The 15,350-nt window shown below is 36.7% G+C and overlaps 1 long non-coding RNA gene across 1 annotated transcript; it reads right to left on the bottom strand.

The window, feature by feature from the left end:
* Window positions 1-1,353: 1,353 nt before the first annotated feature.
* On the bottom strand, window positions 1,354-9,587 carry LOC132634970 (uncharacterized). The gene is made up of 3 exons (XR_009580375.1): window positions 8,895-9,587; window positions 3,524-3,599; window positions 1,354-1,730 (listed from the first exon to the last, which is right to left on the bottom strand). It is a non-coding gene; the product is annotated as an uncharacterized LOC132634970 (long non-coding RNA).
* Between the last annotated feature and the right edge of the window lie 5,763 nt (window positions 9,588-15,350).

Raw genomic sequence — 15,350 nt, 5'->3', positions numbered from 1 at the left:
CTCCTCTACCTTCATCCAATTTAAATCAAATGCCTGCAATAGTTATTCCAATTAGAGGATTGACGCAACTAGACTAATTTATACTTCTATATAAACCAGAACTTTTGCCTTCTCCGGCATACTTGTTATGAAATTGGTTCAGAACATTGCCAGTAACGGCATACTATACTCTTTTGTAAATTGAACTTTTGCCTCCTCCGGCATAAGCACTTTTTGTTTTGCTGATGATAATGCAGTAACTGTTTTTGGTTAAAAAAAAATGAAAACCTCCTCTACCTTCATCCAATTTAAATCAAATGCCTGCAACAGTTATTCCAATTAGAGGATTGACGCAACTGGACTAATTTATACTTCTATATAAACCAGAACTTTTGCCCTCTCCGGCATACTTGTTATGAAATTGGTTCAGAACATTGCCGGTAACGGCATACTCTACTCTTTTGTAAATTGAATTTTTGCCTCCTCCAGCATAAGCACTTTTTGTTTTGCTGATGATAATGCAGTAACTGTTTTTTGTTAAAAAAAATGAAAACCTCCTCTACCTTCATCCAATTTAAATCAAATGTCTGCAACAGTTATTCCAATTAGAGGATTGACGCAACTGGACTAATTTATACTTCTATATAAACCAGAACTTTTGTCTTCTCCGGCATACTTGTTATGAAATTGGTTCAGAACATTGTCGGTAACGGCATACTCTACTCTTTTGTAAATTGAACTTTTGCCTCCTCCGGCATACTTGTTCTAAATTTGTACACAGTTTGCCTTGATTCAAGTTTAAATCAATAAGCATTGTCTGGTTTAAATTGAATTTACTATAATTACAATTTCAAGTAAATACGCATTGTATACTAATTTAATTAAAGTATAAAGTAATTAAAATCAGAACAAAGCAATAAATCCAATCAATTCTATTTTACTGATTAATTTTATCATGCGCAATGTTCAATCTGAGTTGTATGTCATCTGTTTCTTAATAATCAGGTCGTAGAAGATGATTTGTTTTCAAATATTAACAATCTAAACTCAATAAAATCTTTAAATTGAGTTGAATTAAGATTTGTACTTTTTACTGATGTAGTAGCAGCAAAATCAATTGAGAAATCCGGCTTGAAACAACGATTTGAATAATGTGAAAAATTGGGAACGAAGTTGGGCTGGGTTAATGATATGAAAGAAGGGAAGGATTTGAGAATAACGATATTTATTTTTATATGTAACGGTTAGGGATAGTAATGTCTTTTTACTATGTTGCTTTTGCTCGGAAGGGCAATAATTAAAGACCACAATTTTGAGGGGCAAAATCTAAAGACCAACCCAAAAGAGGGGCATTCGTGCCAATTGCCCTCTATAGTCGACTTTAAATTAAATTCTAAGGAGAATAACAAGTATTTGATGAGCTATTTCTTTACTTAAACAACTAATGTTGTCTTGTACTTCAGAAGTTGAAGAGAAAGTATGATAAAGCAACCATCATAACAGCGTCTTGCCCTACCAATTACAACTTACTTCTAATAAAGTATTAGAAATTTGAAACATTAACTAAAAAAGGTATTGCGACAGACAAAGTTAGTGAGAAATTTTTATAGCTTACTACATTTTAGGTTGTACTTCTCGAACATGTTGATTTGAGATGAACTTGAGCTACTGCAAAATTTGCTTCAGCGAAAAGTCCAAATTTGCACTGTGATTTTCCATTGATACACCTCCATGCCCGTTGAAGTTTTCATCTAAAAAAAACAAAAAAAAACAAAAGGATTAGAGAATTCTTGAATTGCATATGCCTTCATATATTGCAGGAAGATTTCTAATCATATAGATTCAGAAGTCGTGCAAAAAAGGCAAAGAGAATACAAGAGGATGAATAATTGTAGCTGAAATAAAAAGGAAGAGAAAATATGGAAGAAGTAATATAATCACTAATAACGTGTTGCATAAAGTCTCCATATAACGATATTCTTCTATTATTAAATTGCATGAAAAAGGTAAGAAATTTTAGGAAAGATCATAAAACAGAAGTGAGAAAAGGTACAACTTGTTAGCTGCGTTTAACGTACTATATATTTGTTTATTCAAAATATATATAAAATTGACTCCTATTCAAATAGATATTCTTTAGAAGGAATAAAATAGATTAAGAATAATCTAAATCAGGAAAGACTTAACAAACAGAATTCTAATTGAATTTAAAGTCCTAAGTATTAGAAAAATAATTGATATATATATATTATTAGTATTTATGTATATTAATTTGAGGAAAATAGTAAATGACTATTTTGTCTATTGTAGAGTCTTTTAATTAAGAGCAAAAAGTTCAATCAACATTTCTAAGGCCCTTCTTGCTTTTAATATAGTATAGATTATCAAACACTAGCACCACCTACAATATTATCTGAAACCTCAAGTCTTATCCTAGGAGAAAGTCTCTACTCCTCGAATCCATCATTCCTCAAGTATATACTAATCAGGCCCAAGATGATCTCAAATCTGAAACCAAACAGGAAATCAATGTTCACGAACACCACATAGTACAAATAATAATCACAACCAGAAATTAAGGGTATGAGTGGATGAAATATGAATGCAATGCTATACAATGATATACAAATGCTCAGGGAGGACGATGTGCACCATCTGACAGTCATGACCCATAGGGAACCGCTAAGTCCATGTACCGTCATTCCATATCACACAGCCTAGAATGACTCATCCATCCTGATACACACATGCTCTGGGGGGATGATGTCCACCGTCCGACAATCATGACTTATGGGGGACCGTTAAGTCCATGTACCGTCATTCCGTATCACACAGCTTAGAATGACTCCTCAACCGAACACCTCGCTAGCCACTCCGTATCACACAACATAGAGATGGCTCCGCGATATAATAATGTATAAGAATCATAATTACTTCCCTTCTCATTTACCACCGTCGCACCAATATCAAGATCACAACAATATAGCAAGGATATGAAAATGTATGTCATGCAATGAGAATATCGAAGGCAACATATTCATTTCAGTCGTACCACACAAGGGCACTTATCACAACAACAACATCAACAATATGATAAAATACGGTCTCCAACTCATTGGCCAACCACTAAGCATCCAGTCTCGAGTCATTCAACGTTCCATTCTCTTTTAACATCATCGGTACCAAGTTATGGTTCAATATCAATACCATATGAAATGAAGATGCATACCATGCATGAAGTCATCATCAACAGTAAGTCAAGTTTCCATCCAACTAGTCTCCCATGATACATAGAGTCCTCCAAATCATATATGAAATATTAAGCATGGTTCCTAGAGTTTCTAATAGGCCACAAACCCAAACACGTAAAGCCACAATACAAAGAGAACGTAACAAGGTGACAAGACACAATCAATCAGCAACCAGCCTAGTAAAATTCCATCCCAACTCCACACCCAAGGGCGTACATGCTGTCTCCAACAATCACTAACTCTACATATGCTTTACTACCCGACGTCTAACCATAAGGTAAGCCGTAACCTACCTGGAAAGCCGAACAGCAGTCTTGAACCGTCAAACTTGAGCCTTGCCCTTCCTTTGTGCCTCAAAGTAATGGAAGTCTAGTCATATCCAAATACGATATTACAATCAAGAAGGACAACACCCATAAGCCTTACTTCTATTCAAGTCCCAACGCTTAACACATAGAATTTGGAAAACAAACCCTTAAGGGTAAAATGGTCAATTCAAAGGCTAAATAAGAAATTCATACTCTAGGTGATCAATTCCCATCAAACAATGGCTAGATTACTCATGGATTAGGCCAATTCGAATTCTAGGTGAAACCCCCAAATTTGAATATAAACCCAAACTTTCAATTCCACAAATTGGTCACCAATAATGGTAGATTCATGTTTATATAGCCACTAACCATCAATTCCACTTAATAAAGTTTTATCCATCCACAAATCAGGATTTGATAACCAAAAATTCATTCAAGAAAGAACCCAAAAACCCTCTTTAATACTCATGTTATTGGAAGACTCTAGCGTGCATTAGGGAGTTTCTAAGATGGATTATGAATCATAAATGAAGAATGAGGATAGAGGGACTTACCACAATGAAGAATCACCTCCAAAGTTTCTTGAAATGCCCTCCTAGAAGCTTAGAACCGAATGGAAATGAATGAGGCACTTAAGGGTTTTATCATCTCATTAAATACTAGACTGCCTCGTCACCCACTGCGGCGGTCGCGAGACCGCTGCAGCGGTGACATAACCCCTACGACGGTCATCCCAAATACACTAAGCCGCTATAGCGGCAGGGCCGCCGTTATGGCAGTACCTCTGCCGCAGTTTTGGTGCCGCCATAGCGGTACACCAGACACCAGAAATTTCCCAACTTCCACAAGTTTCAACCCGAAATCCGACTATCATCCGAGGCCCCACACACAAAAACCAGATATGTAGACGTACATAAAAACACGCTACAAACGCACTCGTGGTCTCATAATTCCCAACGGGGGTCTCGTTGACCAAGTCAACCCCCAATAGCCTAAAACCAACTTTCCAACCCAAGTCCCAAAATGCACTCGAGCGCATTGGGAACCGAAGCGAATATACCCGCAAGTTACAAATGACCATTCAGACCTCTCAAAATCGACGAATTTTCAAAAAGGTCCATTTACCCAAAATTCAACTTTGAGTCAAATATTTTTCACTTTAAGGCTTATTTTCACAAAAACCTATCTAATACTCATCCGATGGCCTCGGAAGTTGTAACACCCGTCCCTGCAAGTCAAATATATGCCAACAAAGCTCAGGAAAAAGTCAACAGGGTCAAAAGTACCGTAACGAACAAGCGGGTCGTTACAGGTTTTGTATTTCATATCATTGCATAGTACATTATTTCATTGAATTCCTTGTGGGTGATTTACTTGAGTTGTCTGTTGTTGTTGCGTGATTAGTTAGAAAACTTGACGGACTTGTGGATTAGGAGCTCTCACCTAGGCTATGACCAGAGGATGCTAAGATGTATTGTGATTGTTATTTCCGTGGACTTCTACCTGAGAAAATGATATGTGACTGTACTTGACTTCTTATATGCTCTACGTGTTAATTTCTAATTATTTACATGCGTTATCTAATCATTGTCAGCCTATGATACCTACGAGCCTAATGTTGTGCTTATACTACTCTTGCTACATTCCTTGTGGAGTGTAGAATTGTTTCCAGGTTGTATTCAGAGTCACGCAACTGTTTCGAGGCCTTCATCAGAGGAGTTGGGGTGTGCTATTAGGATCCTGCAGCTCGAAGTCTCTCTTAGACTTCTGTTTACTTCTTATTCGTAGACAGAAGTTGTTTCCAGTTTTGAGTCTGTATATTACTTCAAATTCTATATCTATTAGAAGCTCTTGTACGAGTCTAGACTAGATTTTAGGAATTTTAATAATAAGAGTATTTCTTCTGCAATGGTGTTATTACTTAAATTGTTGGATTATGTACACTTACTACTTTTCACATCTTATGTCTTGAAAGAAGCAAATGGATTTGGGGATGGTTCGCCTACCAAGAGAGGTAGTGTAGGCTTCATCATGGCCCGTGGTTTGGGCCCTAACAAGTTTATATCAGAGCTCTAGGTTTTCTAGTCTCACAAGTAAAGAGCAATGTCTAGTAGAGTCTCGTGGAATGGTACATGTTACGGTTCACTTTTACGCAGGTGCATAAAAGCTACAATGAAGTCGTGGACTCTATTTAGATTTTTATTATTTTTAGAGTTGCCACCTAATTTTATAAAGGAATTTAGGAAAAACCAAGTTAAAAGAATTTATACAAACAAAAGAAAAAATCCTTTTTAAACCAGAGTTCGAGGTAAGGATTCTGGTAATTCTCTAGAGAATGTTTTAAGCACCCTAATATTAAGGATCCGTAGAATACGATTGACCTACGAACTTCAATGTGTGATTAATGTGATTATTTGCTTTAAAATATTTCTTTCTTGCAAAACTTGTCATGCTAATCATCAATTTCACTTTTTGGCAAAAATGTCCTTTTGAGAAAAGATTTGGTTTAAAATTTTATAAAGGGTTCAAATCACTTCATTTTTCCGGACAGAATTTCCCCCAAGTAGAATTTCTACTAACTTGGACCAAATGATATGATTATAATCCTGATAAGTTTTATTACTTATATAGAAAATAAATGAAGTAATGGTTATACTAATAGATATAGTAAAAAAAGGAGTTTGTTGTTTTTGTTTCCTTAGTCCATTGAAGCTCATATATTTAATCTTATTCAATATTCAACTTTATTCTATTCCAAAACCAACTTAATCTCAAATTAAGATCCAAGTATATTTCTCTTTGTTTCAGTTTGGGCTTTTGGCCCAAAAAATGTGAAAATGCCTCAAGTCCAGATCAGTTTTTAGAAAGGTCCATTACTTGTAAGAAATCTGAGTATTGTTTTCAAATTGCACCAAAAATAATCCAAGTCTTTGAAATGTTTTCCGTCCGAATCACTTAAGGTCTAAAGATGATCCATTTTTTTGATGTTCTTCACTGGTCTGATGGCCCAAAACCATTTCTTTTGTTTGTCCAGTCTACAGTGTAAGGCCCAAAACAGTTTTTGTTCTATAAAATTCGTTCAGTTTTTAAATTTGCAGAATTCACACTTGAAAGAACTTATAAGGTCTAAAATTACCAATTGTTCATGCTGGTATCGAGATTATCTAAGTTTGAAAATCATCTAAGAAACTATCTAACGACTACGCGTATTGCCTAAGTTCTAATCGCATATGGGTTTCAATATTTACAAGAGTTGTTTACATATACATACAAAATACAAACAATATACATAATGAATTGATATAGGGAGTTAGGCTGGTGAGCCTACCTAAGCCCACCAGTTGCCATTTTCTCCCATGGATGGGCCTTCAATCATTTCTTTAGCCCAGACTCGATGAAGGAAGAGAGTTAGGCCTCTAGCCCAACAGGTTTTTGATGAGAAATTAGCCCAAGTGGCCACGGTATTTTTTCTCATGCAAACAAAGAGGGGAAAATGAAAATACCGGTTAGAAGATATCTAGAACTAAACATTTAAACAAAGAAGAGACTTAAGAATTAACACACATGATTTATCTATATACGAACAGGCAGGCCCAAAATACATTCACCACTATAGGGTGAATAACAGAAGGAGAAAGAAAGAAGGGAAGCCCAAACAGCAAATAATGCAGACGAGGCCCAAAAAGGGCCAAAAGACAATTCAGCAGAGCGAGGTCCATTCAAATAAAGATGCAGATTATTCAAACAAAACAAAGACTGGCCCAATATTAAGGAAGAGGCGGTATAAGGGATAAGCCCAAACACATACAGGTATATAACAGGTGAGGAAAAAGGCCCAATAAGGAAATAAGTAGGAAAATAAAGCCCAAATCCTTTTCCCGGGTTTACAAGATAAAAATTCTGAGTGTAGGACAAGTGATATACTAGAGTTATACCTGATATACAAGTTCATATATAGCAGAGGTGTACAGAGACTGCATATACCTAGTATACTTGAGTGTTTCCTCTGTATACTATAATTCAATCAAGACAGGAATAAAAAATCAACTCATAGAATGCCACACATTGTTCAAACTCAAGATTTCAGCCCCATTCAATAAACTATCAAACCTATACAAGTTATAAGGCAAGCATATGCAAGGAAGTTCCCATGGCTTTCGAATGCATAATATGACAAGTACACAAAAATGCTTCTCAGATATGTACATGAACTTCAAATTAATCTTGACATGCATTTCCCACATGATCTAACTCATTTAGCATATAGAAACATCCTACAGGTTCAGTAAAGCTATACCACATTCAGCACAGGTAATTAACTAATTATAGCAGATTGAGCACATTTTGGGGCATGCACAGCATTTTCTCATGTACACAGACTCAAAATCTAAATTAGAACATGCTTTTCTGACCATCGTGTAACTATTAATCCAAACAACAATATCAGAGACACTTAAGAGGATATCACACAAGTTTAGGTTACTTAAGTCTCATTTTAACTAATATTAGGACATGCATGATTTTAAGACAGTCAAAACATACTTAAACTAACATAGGAATATACCAATCCTCTACCAGACTTATGTTTAGACTATGCAGGCATTTTAACGACATAAAAACTAAACCAAAAGGAGCAATGATGTCTAAATATGTTCAAAGCCAACGGAAACATAATGAAGACTAATAACTGAACATATGAAGCTAATCTAAATAGGCAAACTGAATTTAAACTATAAATCAGACATCACTTAATCTATTCTAACTAATACATGAATCCCACAATCAGTCAACACATGATATTTATCAACTAATCAGAATCTTAAGCCAAATCATCAATCAGACAGGATTTTTTCCAAACTGAACAGGGTTAAATAATACATTATGCTTAATAGGTTACTATGGTTGACTAACTAATCACATTAAACTGTTGAAAACTAACTCGAACTAAACCAAACAAGTATCAGCATGCTTCAGGAGTTAAATCAGTCTAAACTAAACACATACTAGTTTAAAACACACCAAAACTAAGCAGTATCAGGACAACAGGTCACAATACCTAAATACATAAACCCATAAACCAACTAGCAATATACTAAACGTAATTTTAGCTAAACTAAGCATATGGAACATAATTAAGCAGCTACAGACCTAAACTAACACATGACTAATCAAAATTAAGCATATAGACCATAATAAAGCAACTACAGACTAACTAACACATGACTAATCAGAATTAAGCATATAGAACATAATTAAGCAACTACATACTAACACATGGCTAATCAAACAGACCACATAAACAACACAAACACTTGAATAATTGCTGAAAAATAATGAAAGGAAAGTAAATTACCTTTTCTTTGTGCAGCTTTGATCAAGGAATAGACTTAGAGATCCTTTTTGCTTCTTAATCCCACACTCAGCCACAAAACAAAGAAGTAAACAAAGATTTAAAAACTTAAACTTAACTTGAATAGTTAAAGATCTCAACAATATGCTAAAACCCTAGGCAATTCAAGTTTTTTGTGAATATGTGTGATATTCGGTCCATTAAATGTGGATTGATGGCTCTTTATATAGAACCCCAAAAATCTCAAACCCTAGGACCAATTCAATGTGGGACAAATGCAATTTCTGAGAATTGCTTCCTCAAATAATAATCAATGGCTCATACTGAGAGCAAATGAACAATAATGGGTCGGATTTGACTCAAACTAGGTCAATCCATTGGTTTCTTCATGAACCAATGATAATCGAGGATTTAAATTCGAGTAACAACAAAAACCATTAAGAAAAAAACCGTTAATTTACAGAAAAGATAAAGAAAAATCAAAACAATACCTTGTTTGGTTGAAAACTTGGTGGAAAGAGGGGGTTAGCATTAAAATCTTACCCCAATAGACTATGCTAACTCTGAAAAAGGCGAAGTACGGCTAAAATGTTGCCATTTCAGGCAACCATGACGCAAGAGAGAGGAGCGAGGGTAGAGGCGGCTAGGGTTTCTCTCCTTCGCTCACAAGGGGTCGTTTGGTTCTGAAATGGAAATAATGAAAAGGAGAAGAGGGATTATCCCCCTTTAACTCTGTTTTGGGCCTGGTCTGGTCCTTAATGGACAGGGCCTGGTCCGAATTTAAAAAGAAAATATAAATTGACCTGAGTATACATGCATATATATGTATATACGTGTATATGCGTGTATACCTATGTATATACGGAGGGGCAAAAATGATATTTTAATAAAAATGGCCACAATTAGGAATGTCTATCATTTAAATATTTCAATTATGACCAAAATTTAACTAATTAACCAGTTAATCAAGCTAATGGACACGACTAATTGAAAAAGACTTAAACTTGCAATTATGACCTCAATTGATTTAAACCATGAAATTGGTAATTTCAATTATGGCCACATTTAACCAATAATTTATTATTTCAATTGTAGCCGCAATTAATCACATAATAAAGAATTTATAAACATAACCATATTAAACAATTAATTAATTACGAATATTCTAAGAATTGCACAAAATGCAAATGGATTAAAACTTGAGAGATGATGATTATTTATTTAATTAATCAAAATTATTGAATTAAACAGAGTAAAATACTTGTTAATTAAATCTTCAACAATTTTCCACAATTAATTGAATAATTATTTTAAATTATTTTCTGACTTAATTTTGGTGAATGTTTTTTTATATAATTAGAAAAAATGTGTAAATTATTTTCAAATGACTTATAGCATCTATTTGAAATTATTTTGCCAAACGAAATGGCAAAACATTATCAGAATAATTTTGCAAAATCAATTTGACCTAAAAAAAAAAACCTATTTCACTCCGTTTGAAATTCAAGAACTCTGAGTAATTAAAATAAATTATTAGAGGTCAAAAATTAGGTGTCAACAACTGCCTCTTTGGTGTTTGGGGAAGGCGGGGCCCATCACTGATCATTGAAATTTGACAAACCCTGATTTTTGACTAACCAATTTCAAAACAACTCTCTTTTTCATGCGATTTTAAAATATATGGTTGGACCCTGGCTTCTGGGTTTCATACATATCTCAGGTTACATGTGAATTCAGGCCACTTGTAATTCGACTCAATTAGACTTAATTTAAGCATATTTCGAATTTCCCGACTATCAAAAACTGCGGGCATGGGAACTTTTGCGGAATCCTCTCTATGGGCCGCCCCCACCAGTTCAACCGTGTGGAAATCTGTTCCTTTGGGAATTGCTTTAATGACCAGTATCGAGTTATCTGGGTAGTTATGGATGCTACATTCTCCGTGAATCACAACTTCGTGGCCATCCCACACAAATTTCACTGATTGATGGAGCGAAGATGGCACAGCTCCTACCATGTGGATCTATGGTCTCCCTAGCAGCAAATTATAGTTGGCGGGTATTTTCATAACCAGAAATTCAGTGACGAATTTTGCGGGTCCCAATTGGATACGGAGGTCAACCTCCCCGACGGGGTCACACTGAGTCCCATCGATTGCTCTTATGTTTGTACGGTTTTGGCGAACTTTCTCGAGATCATAGCACAACTGGGTAAGAGTGGTTTCAGGGCAAAGGTTGAAACCGACCCCATTATCGACCAAAACTCGTATTACCACTTCGTTTCAGCACATGATAGTGATGTGTAGTGCCTTGTTGTGAGTCATGCCTTCATTGGGAAATTCTTTGTCGGTGAAGGCAATTTGATGTTCCTCCATGACATTGGCAACTATCTCGGCCAGGTTTTCACTGCTTGTCCCGGCAGGGACGTGGGCTTCTTCTAACACCTTCATCAAAGCCAGACGGTGGTTGTGAACTTTGCAAAAGTGCTAATACAAATATATGGGCCGGGATTTTCTTTAAATGTTCCATAATGGAGTATTCCTTTGGCTACATCTAGCACCAGAAGTCTTCAACTTCGCCCTTAGTGATAGGCCTTTTTTGATTTCCTTCTTTTGGGGTGCCCCTTGGGCCAAATCTTCGGGAGTGTAATACCTCCCAGACCGTGTCATTCCATAGGTCGTGGCTACTTGTACCACGAAATCCTTTCTTGGTGCCACTATCACCTCCAGAGACACGTGTGCGGGGATCAATACTTTAAACTGTGGGCGTTCATGTATGGAGAGTGATGCCACTGTGTGCTCGAGTGCTTGAATAGGATCCCGAATGATAGGCTTGCCTACGACCCAATCCTCTTCTCTTTCTATCATATGAATCGTATTGTTGCCGTGATTAGGCAAAGGATTGGTGTTTTCATTTGGCGCAGCTGTTTGGAGAATGATCTCTTTTTTGTCAATCATGTCTTGTATTTTATATTTCAAATTGATGCCATCCTCGGTCCTGTGTCCATTGCCACCAGAATGATAAGAACATGTCTGGATTGCCTAATATAATCTATTTCTGGGAATGACAGTCTTTGGGGGAAGCATTTGGATCATTCTTGCGGTGCTCAACCTTTAGAACAATTAAGTTCGGGTCTCCATCAACAGGGTGAACATACGGGCAGACTTCTTTTGGTTATGGTATTGTTGATGTTGTTATTGTTGTTTGGGAGTTGTTTTGAAGTTTGTAGGAAGTAGATGATATAGGGAAAATGCTGCCCGATTTTCATTGGCTCACCTATTAGTTTAGTTTGACCTTATAAGTATTTCAAAGACTTAACCGTAGTGTGAATCATCTTGAATGTAGATTTGCAAGTTCGGGAGGATAGACGTTGAGTGGTTAAGTAAATGAATAGGTATGTTAAGGCTATCCCTTTCTTTCTTTTGGCATGATCTTATCGATACGAACATATACAAAAGATATCCATATTGATTCCACTCTTAGAAATGTTAGGAGTTTATGTTTTTGATCGTCTTATGATATTATTGATCTTTGGCTCATGATTATTGATCTTGTCTTTTGGATATTGATCTTGTTTATTATTGTTAATCTCATCCAACACATAGCCAATAATGGACGGGTACGGATGACACCGAGCCTATATGGCCGGGTATGGTATTATGATATATAATACATTTTCATACATATATATATATATATATATATATATATATATATATATATATATATATATATATATATATATATATATATATATGTATGAAAATGTTTTTTTTTTAAAGGGAAGCATGCATGATATCTGCCTTAAGAGGCATTCAGATGTACAGGTTATTTCTCTCTCATCTCATGTTATTTCTATATCTTTATCATGTGGTTCTTCATGCCTTACATACTCAATACACTATTCGTACTGACGTCTTTTTGTTTGTGGACGCTGCATTCATGCCCATAATAGACATGGAGACGGTCAGACCATTAGGCTGCCTTTTCAGCCATTGTGCAAGAGCACTCCACTTGTTCCGGAGTTGCAGTTCAGCTTGGTATGATTCTTTTGTGTACATATGGGTATAGCGGGGTCCTGTCCCATCCTTATTATGTTGTACACGCACAATTAGATGTTCGATGACCTTCTCGGTTCATATTTTGTTATATCATTTTGACAACCTTGTTGGCTTGTATATTTGGAATAAGCTTGATGATGTATATATGTATATATCTTTTGGGCTAGTGTTCCTTAAGGTTTATGACATTTATTAGCTATCATTACAGCCCACTCAGTATGATTATGTGATGCATGTATGTCTTGAGGTGCTCGGTAGGTTAGCTCCGGGTGCCCGTCATGGCCCTCCGGTTGGGTCGCGACATCTAACAACAACAACAACAACAACAACCCAGTGAAATCCCACATCATAGGGTCTGGGGAGGGTAGAGTGTACGCAGACCTGACTCCTATCAAGGTAGGACGGCTGTTTCCGAAAGACCCCCGGCTCAATAAAAGCATAAAAAGAAGTCAGATACTGTTAGATAAGGTTAAGAGATTCGGATAAGAGATTTAAAGCGATATGGAAATGAAATAATGCAAGCGACACAGATAATACAGGATAATCAGAGCACAGAAAATAACCGATAATAGCAGAAATCAGAGCAGATGACACAGGATAACCAAAGCACATGAAATAACACATAATAACAGATAATAGCAGAAATCGGAGCACAGGAAATTATATTGCAATAATGCGACTACTAATAAGAACGGGTCGCGACATCTAAAAATACCAAAATTCAGTTAGAGCACTAACAACCTCTTAGTAGCTTTTATGCACCCGTGTAAAAGTGAACCATAAATTTTCTAGATTCTAACCATAAGGGTTTCAATATAATGTGATTTAAATTATAAATAATTTGCTTAGGTGTTTACTTTTTTGCAATTATAAACTTTCATTCATTTCATATCATAAATTCCACCACTCCTAGCAAAAAGCATGGTTTCAAAGGGGACATGCGGGCTAGCAGTCTAGCCTTCACTAAAAAACCCAAAACACCCTTTTTTTTAGAACACGTTGAACGCGGAGTTGGTGTGCGGTCACCCAACAGCCGACAACGGTTCACCCCGAGTAGTTCGCTTGGGTCCAAGGTCAATTCGAAAAACCCACTCTTGCATAAGCCTAGATTAGAAATAAACTAAAGCCAAAGATGAACTAGATTGGGTTTGGATATTTGAGACATATCCAAACCCGTTAGGAAGACTATCCCGTGTCAAGTACGGTCTATGACCCGAAAAACACTACATCTCATTTATGTGCTAATTGGAAACATGTAATGTGCCTATGTGCTAAACCATTGCCTACTGGGGGGAGGGGGAATTTACCTTAGCTTTGTTTTCGTAGATGTCTATCGACTTGCAATTTGATATGGTTATTAACACAACGGACTTGCTACATATATGGTGGGGCCAAATAACTCAAGAAGAAAGAAAGGGTATTTCTTGACATATGGGAAACCTAACCTCTATAATGATATTGAAGGGTTGTAAGGAGCTAATAGGGGTACTCACCGGGTTTTGGGACTGAGATAGAATGGTTTTTTGCTTTGGGGATAATCTACAAATGGCCCCGACTTTGGAGGAATGGAGGGATGTCTTGACCAGTGTAAGATTGGGCTTGGACAGAAGGAAGAAACCCGACAAACACGTCCTAATCCTAGAAAATCCTACCTACCCCCAAATACTCAAAATACTTTCCCTCTCCCATGCCAATTGGGCACATGGCCCAACCATACCCTTTAGAGAGTTGTACAAACAGTTCGGTAACCCAAGCGGATTCGTGGAACACCCAGGCGAATTCGAAACCTATGCCAAATGGTTAGACACCCGACCATTAGCCTTTGCCGTTAGCTTCTTGGGACTTATGGTTTTTCCAAAGGATTGGTCTTTAGCCATAGATACCCGAGTCATCGTAGTCACCCATGCCATCTTCTACGACATAAAGTGTCAAGAAGACACCAGATATTTTGACCTAACCCCCATCATCCTAGCCGATATGTACCGAGCCCTAAGCCTTTGTAGAAACCACTATAAATACTTCCAAGGATGCAACCTACTCCTACAATGGTGGATCTCAAACACATGATCAAATTCGGGGGTAACCAATACTTGAGTAATCCGGCAGAAAAGGAGGGCCTGTTTAACTTCTGTCCGAATTTTGGAGATCAGACCAAGTGAAGTTGGACCTTCACTTTTTCTAGACTTAGGGAAGAAGTTGTTCAGTGGATGTTTGATGACTTCATGTCCAACACGGTTGTATTCAAGGGTAGAAAGTGTCTGTTCTTGCCACTTATGGGAATTCGAGTGATTCGCCCTTATGCACCTTCTAGAGTCTTGAGGCAATATGGGAGGACCCAAATGATACCCCAAGTTGGGAATATGGGGAACTTCATCATTGACTATGACGGGGATAGGACT

Source organism: Lycium barbarum, chromosome 1 (assembly GCF_019175385.1).
Source record: "Lycium barbarum isolate Lr01 chromosome 1, ASM1917538v2, whole genome shotgun sequence".
In the NCBI taxonomy this organism is placed as follows: domain Eukaryota; kingdom Viridiplantae; phylum Streptophyta; class Magnoliopsida; order Solanales; family Solanaceae; genus Lycium; species Lycium barbarum.
The sequence above is the reverse complement of the archived record's forward strand: the minus strand, read 5'-3'. Positions and strand labels throughout refer to the sequence as shown.